The sequence below is a fragment of the Rhinoderma darwinii genome, chromosome 3, assembly GCF_050947455.1.
Source record: "Rhinoderma darwinii isolate aRhiDar2 chromosome 3, aRhiDar2.hap1, whole genome shotgun sequence".
NCBI lineage: Eukaryota > Metazoa > Chordata > Amphibia > Anura > Rhinodermatidae > Rhinoderma > Rhinoderma darwinii.
The window spans coordinates 412,384,682-412,398,730 of record NC_134689.1 but is presented as its reverse complement, the minus strand read 5'-3'; the positions used below and the strand labels follow the sequence as shown (position 1 = coordinate 412,398,730).

The following is a 14,049-nucleotide window of genomic DNA, read 5'->3' as shown; positions in this document are numbered from 1 at the left end:
CTGTAATACACAATATTACAAAAATTAGGAACATGTGAGACCGTGTGGCCTAATGGATAAGGCGTCTGACTTCGGATCAGAAGATTGAGGGTTCGAGTCCCTTCATGGCCGCACCTTTTAAGTGCTCTTCAGATGACCTTCTAAGCATTTGAGTCCTTTTCTGGTTGCAACAGCTAAGGTTCAGATGCTTTCTTAATTTGATGGCATACTTGGTGTCGTTATAGGCTATATTTCTACATGATTGATAGTGAATATTTTTATATGGCTAGTCAGCAGTTACCAGAAGTGAGATTTTAATCCATGTCTATATTTATAGACCATAGCACACAATATTGTGAAAATATTTATTCTTAAATCTGGGCACTCGGTCATTTTTACTAAATACCCGTAAATATCTAAAAAAAAAAAAAACTTTTTCACTCCTATATTTAAATACCACAACACACAATATTGAGAAAATGTTATCAGAAGTGAGATTTGAATCCATACCTATATTTAAGTACTGTAATACACAATATTAAGAAAATGTTTTTTTATAAATTTGGGAACTCGGTCATTTTTACAAAATACCTAAAAATGTATAAAAAAAATCTTTTTCTGCTAGGCGCCAGGAACTCAACATTTTCCAAAAATTAGGAACATGTGAGACCGTGTGGCCTAATGGATAAGGCATCTGACTTCGGATCAGAAGATTGAGGGTTCGATGGCCGCACCTTTTAAGTGCTCTTCAGATGACCTTCTAAGCATTTGAGTCCTTTTCTGGTTGCAACAGCTAAGGTTCAGATGCTTTCTTAATTTGATGGCATACTTGGTGTCGTTATAGGCTATATTTCTACATGATTGATAGTGAATATCAGCAGTTACCAGAAGTGAGATTTTAATCCATGCCTATATTTATAGACCATAGCACACAATATTGTGAAAATATTTATTCTTAAATCTGGGCACTCGGTCATTTTTACTAAATACCCGTAAAATATCTAAAAAAAAACAAAACTTTTTCACTCCTATATTTAAATACCACAACACACAATATTGAGAAAATGTTATCAGAAGTGAGATTTGAATCCATACCTATATTTAAGTACTGTAATACACAATATTACAAAAATTAGGAACATGTGAGACCGTGTGGCCTAATGGATAAGGCGTCTGACTTCGGATCAGAAGATTGAGGGTTCGAGTCCCTTCATGGCCGCACCTTTTAAGTGCTCTTCAGATGACCTTCTAAGCATTTGAGTCCTTTTCTGGTTGCAACAGCTAAGGTTCAGATGCTTTCTTAATTTGATGGCATACTTGGTGTCGTTATAGGCTATATTTCTACATGATTGATAGTGAATATTTTTATATGGCTAGTCAGCAGTTACCAGAAGTGAGATTTTAATCCATGTCTATATTTATAGACCATAGCACACAATATTGTGAAAATATTTATTCTTAAATCTGGGCACTCGGTCATTTTTACTAAATACCCGTAAATATCTAAAAAAAAAAAAAAACTTTTTCACTCCTATATTTAAATACCACAACACACAATATTGAGAAAATGTTATCAGAAGTGAGATTTGAATCCATACCTATATTTAAGTACTGTAATACACAATATTAAGAAAATGTTTTTTTATAAATTTGGGCACTCGGTCATTTTTACAAAATACCTAAAAATGTATAAAAAAAATCTTTTTCTGCTAGGCGCCAGGAACTCAACATTTTCCAAAAATTAGGAACATGTGAGACCGTGTGGCCTAATGGATAAGGCGTCTGACTTCGGATCAGAAGATTGAGGGTTCGAGTCCCTTCATGGTCGCAGCTTTTTAGTGATCTTCAGATGACCTTCTAAGCATTTGAGTCCTTTCCTGGTTGCAACAGCTAAGGTTCAGATGCTTTCTTAATTTGATGACGTACTTGGTGTCGTTATAGGCTATATTTCTACATGATTGATAGTGAATATTTTTATATGGCTAGTCAGCAGTTACCAGAAGTGAGATTTTAATCCATGTCTATATTTATAGACCATAGCACACAATATTGTGAAAATATTTATTCTTAAATCTGGGCACTCGGTCATTTTTACTAAATACCCGTAAATATCTAAAAAAAAAACAAAACTTTTTCACTCCTATATTTAAATACCACAACACACAATATTGAGAAAATGTTATCAGAAGTGAGATTTGAATCCATACCTATATTTAAGTACTGTAATACACAATATTAAGAAAATGTTTTTTTATAAATTTGGGCACTCGGTCATTTTTACAAAATACCTAAAAATGTATAAAAAAAATCTTTTTCTGCTAGGCGCCAGGAACTCAACATTTTCCAAAAATTAGGAACATGTGAGACCGTGTGGCCTAATGGATAAGGCGTCTGACTTCGGATCAGAAGATTGAGGGTTCGAGTCCCTTCATGGCCGTAACTTTTAAGTGCTCTTCAGATGACCTTCTAAGCATTTGAGTCCTTTTCTGGTTGCAACAGCTAAGGTTCAGATGCTTTCTTAATTTGATGGCATACTTGGTGTCGTTATAGGCTATATTTCTACATGATTGATAGTGAATATTTTTATATGGCTAGTCAGCAGTTACCAGAAGTGAGATTTTAATCCATGTCTATATTTATAGACCATAGCACACAATATTGTGAAAATATTTATTCTTAAATCTGGGCACTCGGTCATTTTTACTAAATACCCGTAAATATCTAAAAAAAAACAAAAACTTTTTCACTCCTATATTTAAATACCACAACACACAATATTGAGAAAATGTTATCAGAAGTGAGATTTGAATCCATACCTATATTTAAGTACTGTAATACACAATATTAAGAAAATGTTTTTTTATAAATTTGGGCACTCGGTCATTTTTACAAAATACCTAAAAATGTATAAAAAAAATCTTTTTCTGCTAGGCGCCAGGAACTCAACATTTTCCAAAAATTAGGAACATGTGAGACCGTGTGGCCTAATGGATAAGGCGTCTGACTTCGGATCAGAAGATTGAGGGTTCGAGTCCCTTCATGGTTGCAGCTTTTAAGTGCTCTTCAGATGACCTTCTAAGCATTTGAGTCCTTTTCTGGTTCAGATGCTTTCTTAATTTGATGGCATACTTGGTGTCGTTATAGGCTATATTTCTACATGATTGATAGTGAATATTTTTATATGGCTAGTCAGCAGTTACCAGAAGTGAGATTTTAATCCATGTCTATATTTATAGACCATAGCACACAATATTGTGAAAATATTTATTCTTAAATCTGGGCACTCGGTCATTTTTACTAAATACCCGTAAATATCTAAAAAAAACCAAAAACTTTTTCACTCCTATATTTAAATACCACAACACACAATATTGAGAAAATGTTATCAGAAGTGAGATTTGAATCCATACCTATATTTAAGTACTGTAATACACAATATTAAGAAAATGTTTTTTTATAAATTTGGGCACTCGGTCATTTTTACAAAATACCTAAAAATGTATAAAAAAAATCTTTTTCTGCTAGGCGCCAGGAACTCAACATTTTCCAAAAATTAGGAACATGTGAGACCGTGTGGCCTAATGGATAAGGCGTCTGACTTCGGATCAGAAGATTGAGGGTTCGAGTCCCTTCATGGCCGTACCTTTTAAGTGCTCTTCAGATGACCTTCTAAGCATTTGAGTCCTTTTCTGGTTCAGATGCTTTCTTAATTTGATGGCATACTTGGTGTCGTTATAGGCTATATTTCTACATGATTGATAGTGAATATTTTTATATGGCTAGTCAGCAGTTACCAGATGTGAGATTTTAATCCATGTCTATATTTATAGACCATAGCACACAATATTGTGAAAATATTTATTCTTAAATCTGGGCACTCGGTCATTTTTACTAAATACCCGTAAATATCTAAAAAAAAACAAAAACTTTTTCACTCCTATATTTAAATACCACAACACACAATATTGAGAAAATGTTATCAGAAGTGAGATTTGAATCCATACCTATATTTAAGTACTGTAATACACAATATTAAGAAAATGTTTTTTTATAAATTTGGGCACTCGGTCATTTTTACAAAATACCTAAAAATGTATTAAAAAAATATTTTTCTGCTAGGCGCCAGGAACTCAACATTTTCCAAAAATTAGGAACATGTGAGACCGTGTGGCCTAATGGATAAGGCATCTGACTTCGGATCAGAAGATTGAGGGTTCGAGTCCCTTCATGGCCGCACCCTTTAAGTGCTCTTCAGATGACCTTCTAAGCATTTGAGTCCTTTTCTGGTTGCAACAGCTAAGGTTCAGATGCTTTCTTAATTTGATGGCATACTTGGTGTCGTTATAGGCTATATTTCTACATGATTGATAGTGAATATCAGCAGTTACCAGAAGTGAGATTTTAATCCATGCCTATATTTATAGACCATAGCACACAATATTGTGAAAATATTTATTCTTAAATCTGGGCACTCGGTCATTTTTACTAAATACCCGTAAATATCTAAAAAAAAAAAAAAACTTTTTCACTCCTATATTTAAATACCACAACACACAATATTGAGAAAATGTTATCAGAAGTGAGATTTGAATCCATACCTATATTTAAGTACTGTAATACACAATATTAAGAAAATGTTTTTTTATAAATCTGGGCACTCGGTCATTTTTACAAAATACCTAAAAATGTATAAAAAAAATCTTTTTCTGCTAGGCGCCAGGAACTCAACATTTTCCAAAAATTAGGAACATGTGAGACCGTGTGGCCTAATGGATAAGGCATCTGACTTCGGATCAGAAGATTGAGGTTTCGAGTCCCTTCATGGTCGCAGCTTTTAAGTGCTCTTCAGATGACCTTCTAAGCATTTGAGTCCTTTCCTGGTTGCAACAGCTAAGGTTCAGATGCTTTCTTAATTTGATGACGTACTTGGTGTCGTTATAGGCTATATTTCTACATGATTGATAGTGAATATTTTTATATGGCTAGTCAGCAGTTACCAGAAGTGAGATTTTAATCCATGTCTATATTTATAGACCATAGCACACAATATTGTGATAACATTTATTCTTAAATCTGGGCACTCGGTCATTTTTACTAAATACCCGTAAATATCTAAAAAAAAAAAAAAACTTTTTCACTCCTATATTTAAATACCACAACACACAATATTGAGAAAATGTTATCAGAAGTGAGATTTGAATCCATACCTATATTTAAGTACTGTAATACACAATATTAACCCCTTCCCGACATTTGCCGTACATGTACGTCATGGAAAGTACTGACTTCCCGCATCTTGCCGTACATGTACGCCAAATGTTTGGGACCGGCTCAGAAGCTGAGCCGGTCCCATCATCACCGGATCTCAGCTGTATCTTACAGCTGACATCCGGCTGTAACGGCGGGGACCGAAATTAGCTTCGATCCCCGCCATTAACCCCTTAAGTGCAGCGCTCAAACGCGATCGCTGCACTTAAGGTGTTTGCAGCTCATCGGAACCCCAGTAATGAAATTGCCGGGGTTCCGGTGGCTGCAATGGCAACCGGAGGCCTAATACTGGCCTCCCGGTCTGCCTAGCACCGAAGCCGGTCAAGATCCGCCCGGCGGCGGAGCCTGATCGGCTTCCGTAGCTGTCGGCAAGATGGCGCCGGGTCAGGAGCTGATCCGGCGTCATCAGCGGTGGAAGTCAGCTGTACTGTACAGCTGACATCCACCTGTAACGGCAGGAACCGGAGCTAGCTCCGATCCCTGCCATTAACCCCTTCGATGCAGCAATCGAAAGCGATTGCTGCATCGTAGCGGTTACTAGCAGATCGCCAGCCCTGACAGGCAATCGGGACTGGCGACTGCTGTTATGGCAACAGGAGACACAATGGTCTCCTGCTCTGCCATTACGGAAGCCGATTTAGGCCCCGCCGGGAGGCGAAGCCTAATCGGCTTGCTGTCAGTGAATGACTGACAGATCTAATACATTGCACTACATAGGTAGTGCAATGTATTAGAAAAAAAAAAATCTGACCGTTGGAACTTCAAGTCCCCTAGTGGGACTTGAGAAAAAGTGTAAAAAAAGTATAAAAAAGTGTAAAAAAAGTGCACAAAATAAAAGTTTGAAAACAGTAAAAGTTTCAAGTAATCAAATAAAACACAATCCCCCTTTTACTCTTATCAAGTCCTTTATTATTGAAAAATAATAATAAACCATATGTATTTGGTATCGCCACGACCGTAACGACCGGAGGTATCAAAATATTATATTATTTATTGCACGCGGTGAACAGCGTAAAAAAAACCCGTAAAAAACGTTACCAGAGTTTCTGTTTTTTGGTCACTTTGCCCTACAAATATTAGAATAAAAAGTGATCAAAAAGGCGCACATATCCAAAAATGGTACCTATAAAAACTATAGCTCGTCCCGCAAAAAACAAGCCCTCATACAGCTCCGTCGACAAAAAAATGAAAAAGTTATGGTTCTCACAACTTGGCGACAGAAAAAATACATTCTTTTTACAAAAGTAATTTTATTGTGCAAAAAGTTGTAAAACATGAAAAAGTTCTATAAATTAGGTATCGCCGGAATCGTACGGACCTGCAGAATAAAGTTAACATGTAGTTTATAACGCATGGTGAACGCTGTATAAAAAAAAAACCGAAAAAAGCTGTGCCAGAATTGCGTTTTTTTGTTTACCTGGCATCCCAAAAAATAGGATAAAAGGTGATCAAAAAGTTGCATGTACCCCAAAATGGTACCAATAATAACTACAGCTCGTCCCGCAACAAACCAGCCCTCATACCACTACGTCTATGAAAAATAAAATTAGTTATGGCTCCAATAAGTCAGGAAATAAAAAAATATGCAGTTGTGCCCGAGGGGAACATTTCTTCTGTTTGAAGAGGCGATTTATCAAGGACCTAAAATTAGGGAACCAGGAAAGGGAGGGCCCAAACATATCCGCTGGAAGCGAGGGGGCCCGTATTATACCAGGACAACACTTCCTAGCAAAATTCCCCAAACTACAAAGGCGCGGAGTGTGCTCCAAAAGGGGGATAATAAAGGACGCCATTTATCAGTGCGACACCGGCCTGTGCGGAAAGGATTGCTTCACAGCGTAACACACATCTATGGATCATTTTATTGTTTTTTTTTACCCCATTATTATACCACCTGACTATGCCCCTGATATACTCCGCCCGGCTTACATATGCCCTACATTATAAACGGAAACACCAGTAAGACTCCAAACAAAACTACTACCAAGCAAAATCCACGCTCCAAAAGCCAAATGGTATTTCCTCCCATCTGAACCCTACAGCGTGCCCAAACAGCAGTTTCCTTCCACATATATGGCACCGTCATACCCGGGAGAACCCTTTTAGCAATTTTTGGGGTGTGTGTCTCCAGTGGCATAAGCTGGGCACGACATATTTGCCACTGAATGGCATATCTAGGGAAAAATATAAATTTTTAATTTGCACCATCCACAGCGCATTCATTTATGGAAAAGATCTGTGGGGTGAAAATGCTCACTACACCCCTTAATAAATGCCTTGAGGGGTGCAGTTTCCATAGTGGGGTCACTTCCCAGGGGTTTATTTTTATTATTTCACATCTGAGCCTCTGCAGTTGTGAACCAATACTTTGTAAATCGCCAAATTAGGCCTCAATTTTACATGGTACCCTTTCACTCCTGAGCCTGGTCGACTGTCCAGGCAAGAGATTAGGGCCACATGTAGGGTGTTTCTAAAACCAGGAAACCCAGCATAATAATTAGAGAGCTGTCTCGTTATGGTGGCACAAGCTGGGCACCACATATTGTCCACATATCTGTGGAAAAAATCCCATTTTCACTCTGCAACATCGAGTTCACACTAATTTCTACAAAACACCTGCAGGGTTAACATGCTCACTACACCCGTAGGTAAAAGCATTGAGGGGTGTAGTTTCCAAAATGGGGTCACTTCTGGGGGGTTTCCACTGTTTTGGGCCCACAGGCGCCCAGAAACCAATCCAGAAACATCTGCACTCCAAATGGCGGTCCTTCCCTTCTGAGCCCTGCCGTGTGCCCAAACAGCAGTTTATGACCACATATGGGGTATTGCCGTACTCGGTAGAAATTGCTTTACAAATGTTGGGTTCTTTTTTTCCTTTATTTGTTGCGAAAATGAAAAAATTTGCGCTAAAGCTACGTCTTATTGAAGAAAAAGGATTGTTTTTATTTTCACTGCCCAATTCTAATAAATTCTATGAAACATCTGTGGGGTCAAAATGCTCACTACGCCCCTAGATGAATTCCTCAAGAGGTGTAGTTTCCTAAATGGTGTCACTTTTTGGGCGTTTTCATTGTTTTTTCCCCTCAGGGGCTTTGCAAATGTGACATGGCCGCCGCAAACCATTCCTGCTCAATGTGATCTCCAAAAGCCAAATAGCGCTCTTTCCCTTCTAAGCCAAGCCGTGTCTCCAAACAACCGTTTATTACCACATGTGGGGCATTGTTTTACTCGGGAGAAATTGCTTTACAAATTTTGTGGTGCTTTTTCTCCTTCAGTCCTTGTGGAAATGAGTAAAAATAAGCTAAACCTACATTTTCTTTGAAAAAATTTTGATTTTTATTTTCAGGGCCTACTTCCAATAATTTCTGCAAAAAACCTGTGGGGTCAAAGAGCTCACTATACCCCTAAATAATTTCCTCAATGGGTGTAGTCTCCAAAATGGGGTCACTTGTGGGGGGTTTCCACTGTTTTGTCTCCTCAGGGACTTCGTAAATGTGACCTGGCCTCCGCAAACCATTCCTGCTAAACTTGAGCTCCAAAAGCCAAATAGCGCTCTTTCCCTTCTCAGCCCTGCCGTGTCTCCAAACAACCGTTTATTACCACATATGGGGCATTGTTTTACTCGGGAGAGATTGGTTTACAAATTTTACGGTGCTTTTTCTCCTTCAGTCCTTGTGGAAATGAGAAAAAATTAGCTAAACCTACATTTTCTTTGAAAAAATTTAGATTGTCATTTTCAGGGCCTATTTCCAATAATTTATGCAAAAAACCTGTTGGGTCAAAACGCTCACTATACCCCTAGATAATTTCCTCAATGGGCGTAGTTTCCGAAATGGGGTCACTTGTGGGGGGTTTCCACTGTTTTGTCCCCTCAGGGGCTTTGTAAATGTGACATGGCCTCCACAAACCATTCCTGCTAAACTTGAGCTCCAAAAGCCAAATAGCGCTCTTTCCCTTCTCAGCCTCGCCGTGTCTCCAAACAACCGTTTATTACCACATGTGGGGTATTGTTTTACTCGGGAGAAATTGCTTTACAAATTTTACGGTGCTTTTTCTCCTTTAGTCTTTGTGAAAATGAGAAAAAAAATCGCTAAACCTACATTTTCTTTGAAGAAATGTTGATTTTAATTTTCACGACCTACTTCTAATAATTTCTGTAAAAAAGCTGTGCGGTCAAAATGCTCACTGTACCCCTAGATAATTTCCTTGAGGTGTGTAGTTTCCCAGATGGGGTCACTTTTGGGGGATTTTGACTGTTTTAGCACCGCAAGAGCCCTTCAAACCTGACATGGTGCCTAAAATTTATTCTAACAAAAATAAGGCCCCAAAATCCACTAGGTGCTCCTTTGCTTCTGAGGCCAGTGCTTCATTCCAGTAGCACGCTACGGCCACATGTGGGATATTTCCTAAAACTGCAGAAACTGGGCAACAAATATTGAGTTGCATTTCTCTGGTAAAACCTTCTGTGTTATAAAAAAAATTGTACTAAAAATTTATTTCTGCAAAAAAATATGAAATTTGTAAAATTCACCTCTACATTGCTTTAATTCCTGTGACATGTGTAAAGGGTTAAGACATTTTCTAAATGCTGTTTTGAATACTTTGAGGGGTGAAGTTTTTAAAATGGGGTGACTTTTTGGGGGTTTCTAATATATAAGGCCCTCAAAGCCACTTCACATCTGAACTGGCCCCTGTAAAAATGGCCTTTTGAAATTTTCTTGAAAATGTGAGAAATTGCTGCTAAAGTTCTAAGCCTTGTGAGGTCATAGAAAAATAAAAGGATGTTCAAAAAACGATGCCAATCTAAAGTAGACATATGGGTGATGTTAATTAGAAACAATTTTGGGTGGTATAACTGCCTGTCTTACAAGCAGATACATTTAAATTGAGAAAAATGCTAATTTTTGCAATTTTTCGCTAAATTTTGGTGTTTTTCACAATTAAATACTGAACATATCGAGCAAATTTTGCCAGTAACATAAAGTCCAATGTGTCACGAGAAAACAATCTCAGAATCGCTTGGATAGGTGAAAGCATTCCGGAGTTATTACCACATAAAGTGACACATGTCAGATTTGAAAAATGAGGCTCGGTCAGGAAGGTCAAAAGTGGCTAAAGAGGGAAGGGGTTAAGAAAATGTTTTTTTATAAATTTGGGCACTCGGTCATTTTTACAAAATACCTAAAAATGTATAAAAAAAATCTTTTTCTGCTAGGCGCCAGGAACTCAACATTTTCCAAAAATTAGGAACATGTGAGACCGTGTGGCCTAATGGATAAGGCGTCTGACTTCGGATCAGAAGATTGAGGGTTCGAGTCCCTTCATGGTCGCAGCTTTTAAGTGCTCTTCAGATGACCTTCTAAGCATTTGAGTCCTTTCCTGGTTGCAACAGCTAAGGTTCAGATGCTTTCTTAATTTGATGACGTACTTGGTGTCGTTATAGGCTATATTTCTACATGATTGATAGTGAATATTTTTATATGGCTAGTCAGCAGTTACCAGAAGTGAGATTTTAATCCATGTCTATATTTATAGACCATAGCACACAATATTGTGAAAATATTTATTCTTAATTCTGGGCACTCGGTCATTTTTACTAAATACCCGTAAATATCTAAAAAAAAAACAAAACTTTTTCACTCCTATATTTAAATACCACAACACACAATATTGAGAAAATGTTATCAGAAGTGAGATTTGAATCCATACCTATATTTAAGTACTGTAATACACAATATTAAGAAAATGTTTTTTTATAAATTTGGGCACTCGGTCATTTTTACAAAATACCTAAAAATGTATAAAAAAAATCTTTTTCTGCTAGGCGCCAGGAACTCAACATTTTCCAAAAATTAGGAACATATGAGACCGTGTGGCCTAATGGATAAGGCGTCTGACTTCGGATCAGAAGATTGAGGGTTCGAGACCCTTCATGGTCGCAGCTTTTAAGTGCTCTTCAGATGACCTTCTAAGCATTTGAGTCCTTTCCTGGTTGCAACAGCTAAGGTTCAGATGCTTTCTTAATTTGATGACGTACTTGGTGTCGTTATAGGCTATATTTCTACATGATTGATAGTGAATATTTTTATATGGCTAGTCAGCAGTTACCAGAAGTGAGATTTTAATCCATGTCTATATTTATAGACCATAGCACACAATATTGTGAAAATATTTATTCTTAAATCTGGGCACTCGGTCATTTTTACTAAATACCCGTAAATATCTAAAAAAAAACAAAACTTTTTCACTCCTATATTTAAATACCACAACACACAATATTGAGAAAATGTTATCAGAAGTGAGATTTGAATCCATACCTATATTTAAGTACTGTAATACACAATATTAAGAAAATGTTTTTTTATAAATTTGGGCACTCGGTCATTTTTACAAAATACCTAAAAATGTATAAAAAAAATCTTTTTCTGCTAGGCGCCAGGAACTCAACATTTTCCAAAAATTAGGAACATGTGAGACCGTGTGGCCTAATGGATAAGGCGTCTGACTTCGTATCAGAAGATTGAGGGTTCGAGACCCTTCATGGTCGCAGCTTTTAAGTGCTCTTCAGATGACCTTCTAAGCATTTGAGTCCTTTCCTGGTTGCAACAGCTAAGGTTCAGATGCTTTCTTAATTTGATGACGTACTTGGTGTCGTTATAGGCTATATTTCTACATGATTGATAGTGAATATTTTTATATGGCTAGTCAGCAGTTACCAGAAGTGAGATTTTAATCCATGTCTATATTTATAGACCATAGCACACAATATTGTGAAAATATTTATTCTTAAATCTGGGCACTCGGTCATTTTTACTAAATACCCGTAAATATCTAAAAAAAAAAAAAAACTTTTTCACTCCTATATTTAAATACCACAACACACAATATTGAGAAAATGTTATCAGAAGTGAGATTTGAATCCATACCTATATTTAAGTACTGTAATACACAATATTAAGAAAATGTTTTTTTATAAATTTGGGCACTCGGTCATTTTTACAAAATACCTAAAAATGTATAAAAAAAATCTTTTTCTGCTAGGCGCCAGGAACTCAACATTTTCCAAAAATTAGGAACATGTGAGACCGTGTGGCCTAATGGATAAGGCGTCTGACTTCGGATCAGAAGATTGAGGGTTCAAGTCCCTTCATGGTCGCAGCTTTTAAGTGCTCTTCAGATGACCTTCTAAGCATTTGAGTCCTTTCCTGGTTGCAACAGCTAAGGTTCAGATGCTTTCTTAATTTGATGACGTACTTGGTGTCGTTATAGGCTATATTTCTACATGATTGATAGTGAATATTTTTATATGGCTAGTCAGCAGTTACCAGAAGTGAGATTTTAATCCATGTCTATATTTATAGACCATAGCACACAATATTGTGAAAATATTTATTCTTAAATCTGGGCACTCGGTCATTTTTACTAAATACCCGTAAATATCTAAAAAAAAAACAAAACTTTTTCACTCCTATATTTAAATACCACAACACACAATATTGAGAAAATGTTATCAGAAGTGAGATTTGAATCCATACCTATATTTAAGTACTGTAATACACAATATTAAGAAAATGTTTTTTTATAAATTTGGGCACTCGGTCATTTTTACAAAATACCTAAAAATGTATAAAAAAAATCTTTTTCTGCTAGGCGCCAGGAACTCAACATTTTCCAAAAATTAGGAACATGTGAGACCGTGTGGCCTAATGGATAAGGCGTCTGACTTTGGATCAGAAGATTGAGGGTTCGAGTCCCTTCATGGTCGCAGCTTTTAAGTGCTCTTCAGATGACCTTCTAAGCATTTGAGTCCTTTCCTGGTTGCAACAGCTAAGGTTCAGATGCTTTCTTAATTTGATGACGTACTTGGTGTCGTTATAGGCTATATTTCTACATGATTGATAGTGAATATTTTTATATGGCTAGTCAGCAGTTACCAGAAGTGAGATTTTAATCCATGTCTATATTTATAGACCATAGCACACAATATTGTGAAAATATTTATTCTTAAATCTGGGCACTCGGTCATTTTTACTAAATACCCGTAAATATCTAAAAAAAAAACAAAACTTTTTCACTCCTATATTTAAATACCACAACACACAATATTGAGAAAATGTTATCAGAAGTGAGATTTGAATCCATACCTATATTTAAGTACTGTAATACACAATATTAAGAAAATGTTTTTTTATAAATTTGGGCACTCGGTCATTTTTACAAAATACCTAAAAATGTATAAAAAAAATATTTTTCTGCTAGGCGCCAGGAACTCAACATTTTCCAAAAATTAGGAACATGTGAGACCGTGTGGCCTAATGGATAAGGCGTCTGACTTCGGATCAGAAGATTGAGGGTTCGAGTCCCTTCATGGTCGCAGCTTTTAAGTGCTCTTCAGATGACCTTCTAAGCATTTGAGTCCTTTCCTGGTTGCAACAGCTAAGGTTCAGATGCTTTCTTAATTTGATGACGTACTTGGTGTCGTTATAGGCTATATTTCTACATGATTGATAGTGAATATTTTTATATGGCTAGTCAGCAGTTACCAGAAGTGAGATTTTAATCCATGTCTATATTTATAGACCATAGCACACAATATTGTGAAAATATTTATTCTTAAATCTGGGCACTCGGTCATTTTTACTAAATACCCGTAAATATCTAAAAAAAAAACAAAACTTTTTCACTCCTATATTTAAATACCACAACACACAATATTGAGAAAATGTTATCAGAAGTGAGATTTGAATCCATACCTATGTTTAAGTACTGTAATACACAATATTAAGAAAATGTTTTTTTATA

General features: G+C 36.6%; 14 non-coding genes across 14 annotated transcripts; all 14 read left to right on the top strand.

The window, feature by feature from the left end:
• Positions 1 to 38: 38 nt before the first annotated feature.
• TRNAR-UCG (transfer RNA arginine (anticodon UCG)) lies at positions 39 to 111 on the top strand. Its single transcript has one exon. It is a non-coding gene; the product is annotated as a tRNA-Arg (tRNA).
• A 1,014-nt stretch (positions 112 to 1,125) lies between these two features.
• On the top strand, positions 1,126 to 1,198 carry TRNAR-UCG (transfer RNA arginine (anticodon UCG)). Its single transcript has one exon. It is a non-coding gene; the product is annotated as a tRNA-Arg (tRNA).
• Positions 1,199 to 1,734: 536 nt separating this feature from the next.
• Positions 1,735 to 1,807, top strand: TRNAR-UCG (transfer RNA arginine (anticodon UCG)). The gene has a single exon. It is a non-coding gene; the product is annotated as a tRNA-Arg (tRNA).
• A 536-nt stretch (positions 1,808 to 2,343) lies between these two features.
• On the top strand, positions 2,344 to 2,416 carry TRNAR-UCG (transfer RNA arginine (anticodon UCG)). Its single transcript has one exon. It is a non-coding gene; the product is annotated as a tRNA-Arg (tRNA).
• Positions 2,417 to 2,952: 536 nt separating this feature from the next.
• On the top strand, positions 2,953 to 3,025 carry TRNAR-UCG (transfer RNA arginine (anticodon UCG)). Its single transcript has one exon. It is a non-coding gene; the product is annotated as a tRNA-Arg (tRNA).
• A 521-nt stretch (positions 3,026 to 3,546) lies between these two features.
• TRNAR-UCG (transfer RNA arginine (anticodon UCG)) lies at positions 3,547 to 3,619 on the top strand. The gene has a single exon. It is a non-coding gene; the product is annotated as a tRNA-Arg (tRNA).
• A 521-nt stretch (positions 3,620 to 4,140) lies between these two features.
• Positions 4,141 to 4,213, top strand: TRNAR-UCG (transfer RNA arginine (anticodon UCG)). The gene has a single exon. It is a non-coding gene; the product is annotated as a tRNA-Arg (tRNA).
• Positions 4,214 to 4,734: 521 nt separating this feature from the next.
• On the top strand, positions 4,735 to 4,807 carry TRNAR-UCG (transfer RNA arginine (anticodon UCG)). Its single transcript has one exon. It is a non-coding gene; the product is annotated as a tRNA-Arg (tRNA).
• A 5,697-nt stretch (positions 4,808 to 10,504) lies between these two features.
• On the top strand, positions 10,505 to 10,577 carry TRNAR-UCG (transfer RNA arginine (anticodon UCG)). The gene has a single exon. It is a non-coding gene; the product is annotated as a tRNA-Arg (tRNA).
• A 536-nt stretch (positions 10,578 to 11,113) lies between these two features.
• TRNAR-UCG (transfer RNA arginine (anticodon UCG)) lies at positions 11,114 to 11,186 on the top strand. The gene has a single exon. It is a non-coding gene; the product is annotated as a tRNA-Arg (tRNA).
• A 535-nt stretch (positions 11,187 to 11,721) lies between these two features.
• TRNAR-UCG (transfer RNA arginine (anticodon UCG)) lies at positions 11,722 to 11,794 on the top strand. Its single transcript has one exon. It is a non-coding gene; the product is annotated as a tRNA-Arg (tRNA).
• A 536-nt stretch (positions 11,795 to 12,330) lies between these two features.
• Positions 12,331 to 12,403, top strand: TRNAR-UCG (transfer RNA arginine (anticodon UCG)). Its single transcript has one exon. It is a non-coding gene; the product is annotated as a tRNA-Arg (tRNA).
• Positions 12,404 to 12,939: 536 nt separating this feature from the next.
• Positions 12,940 to 13,012, top strand: TRNAQ-UUG (transfer RNA glutamine (anticodon UUG)). The gene has a single exon. It is a non-coding gene; the product is annotated as a tRNA-Gln (tRNA).
• Positions 13,013 to 13,548: 536 nt separating this feature from the next.
• On the top strand, positions 13,549 to 13,621 carry TRNAR-UCG (transfer RNA arginine (anticodon UCG)). Its single transcript has one exon. It is a non-coding gene; the product is annotated as a tRNA-Arg (tRNA).
• Positions 13,622 to 14,049: the final 428 nt, after the last annotated feature.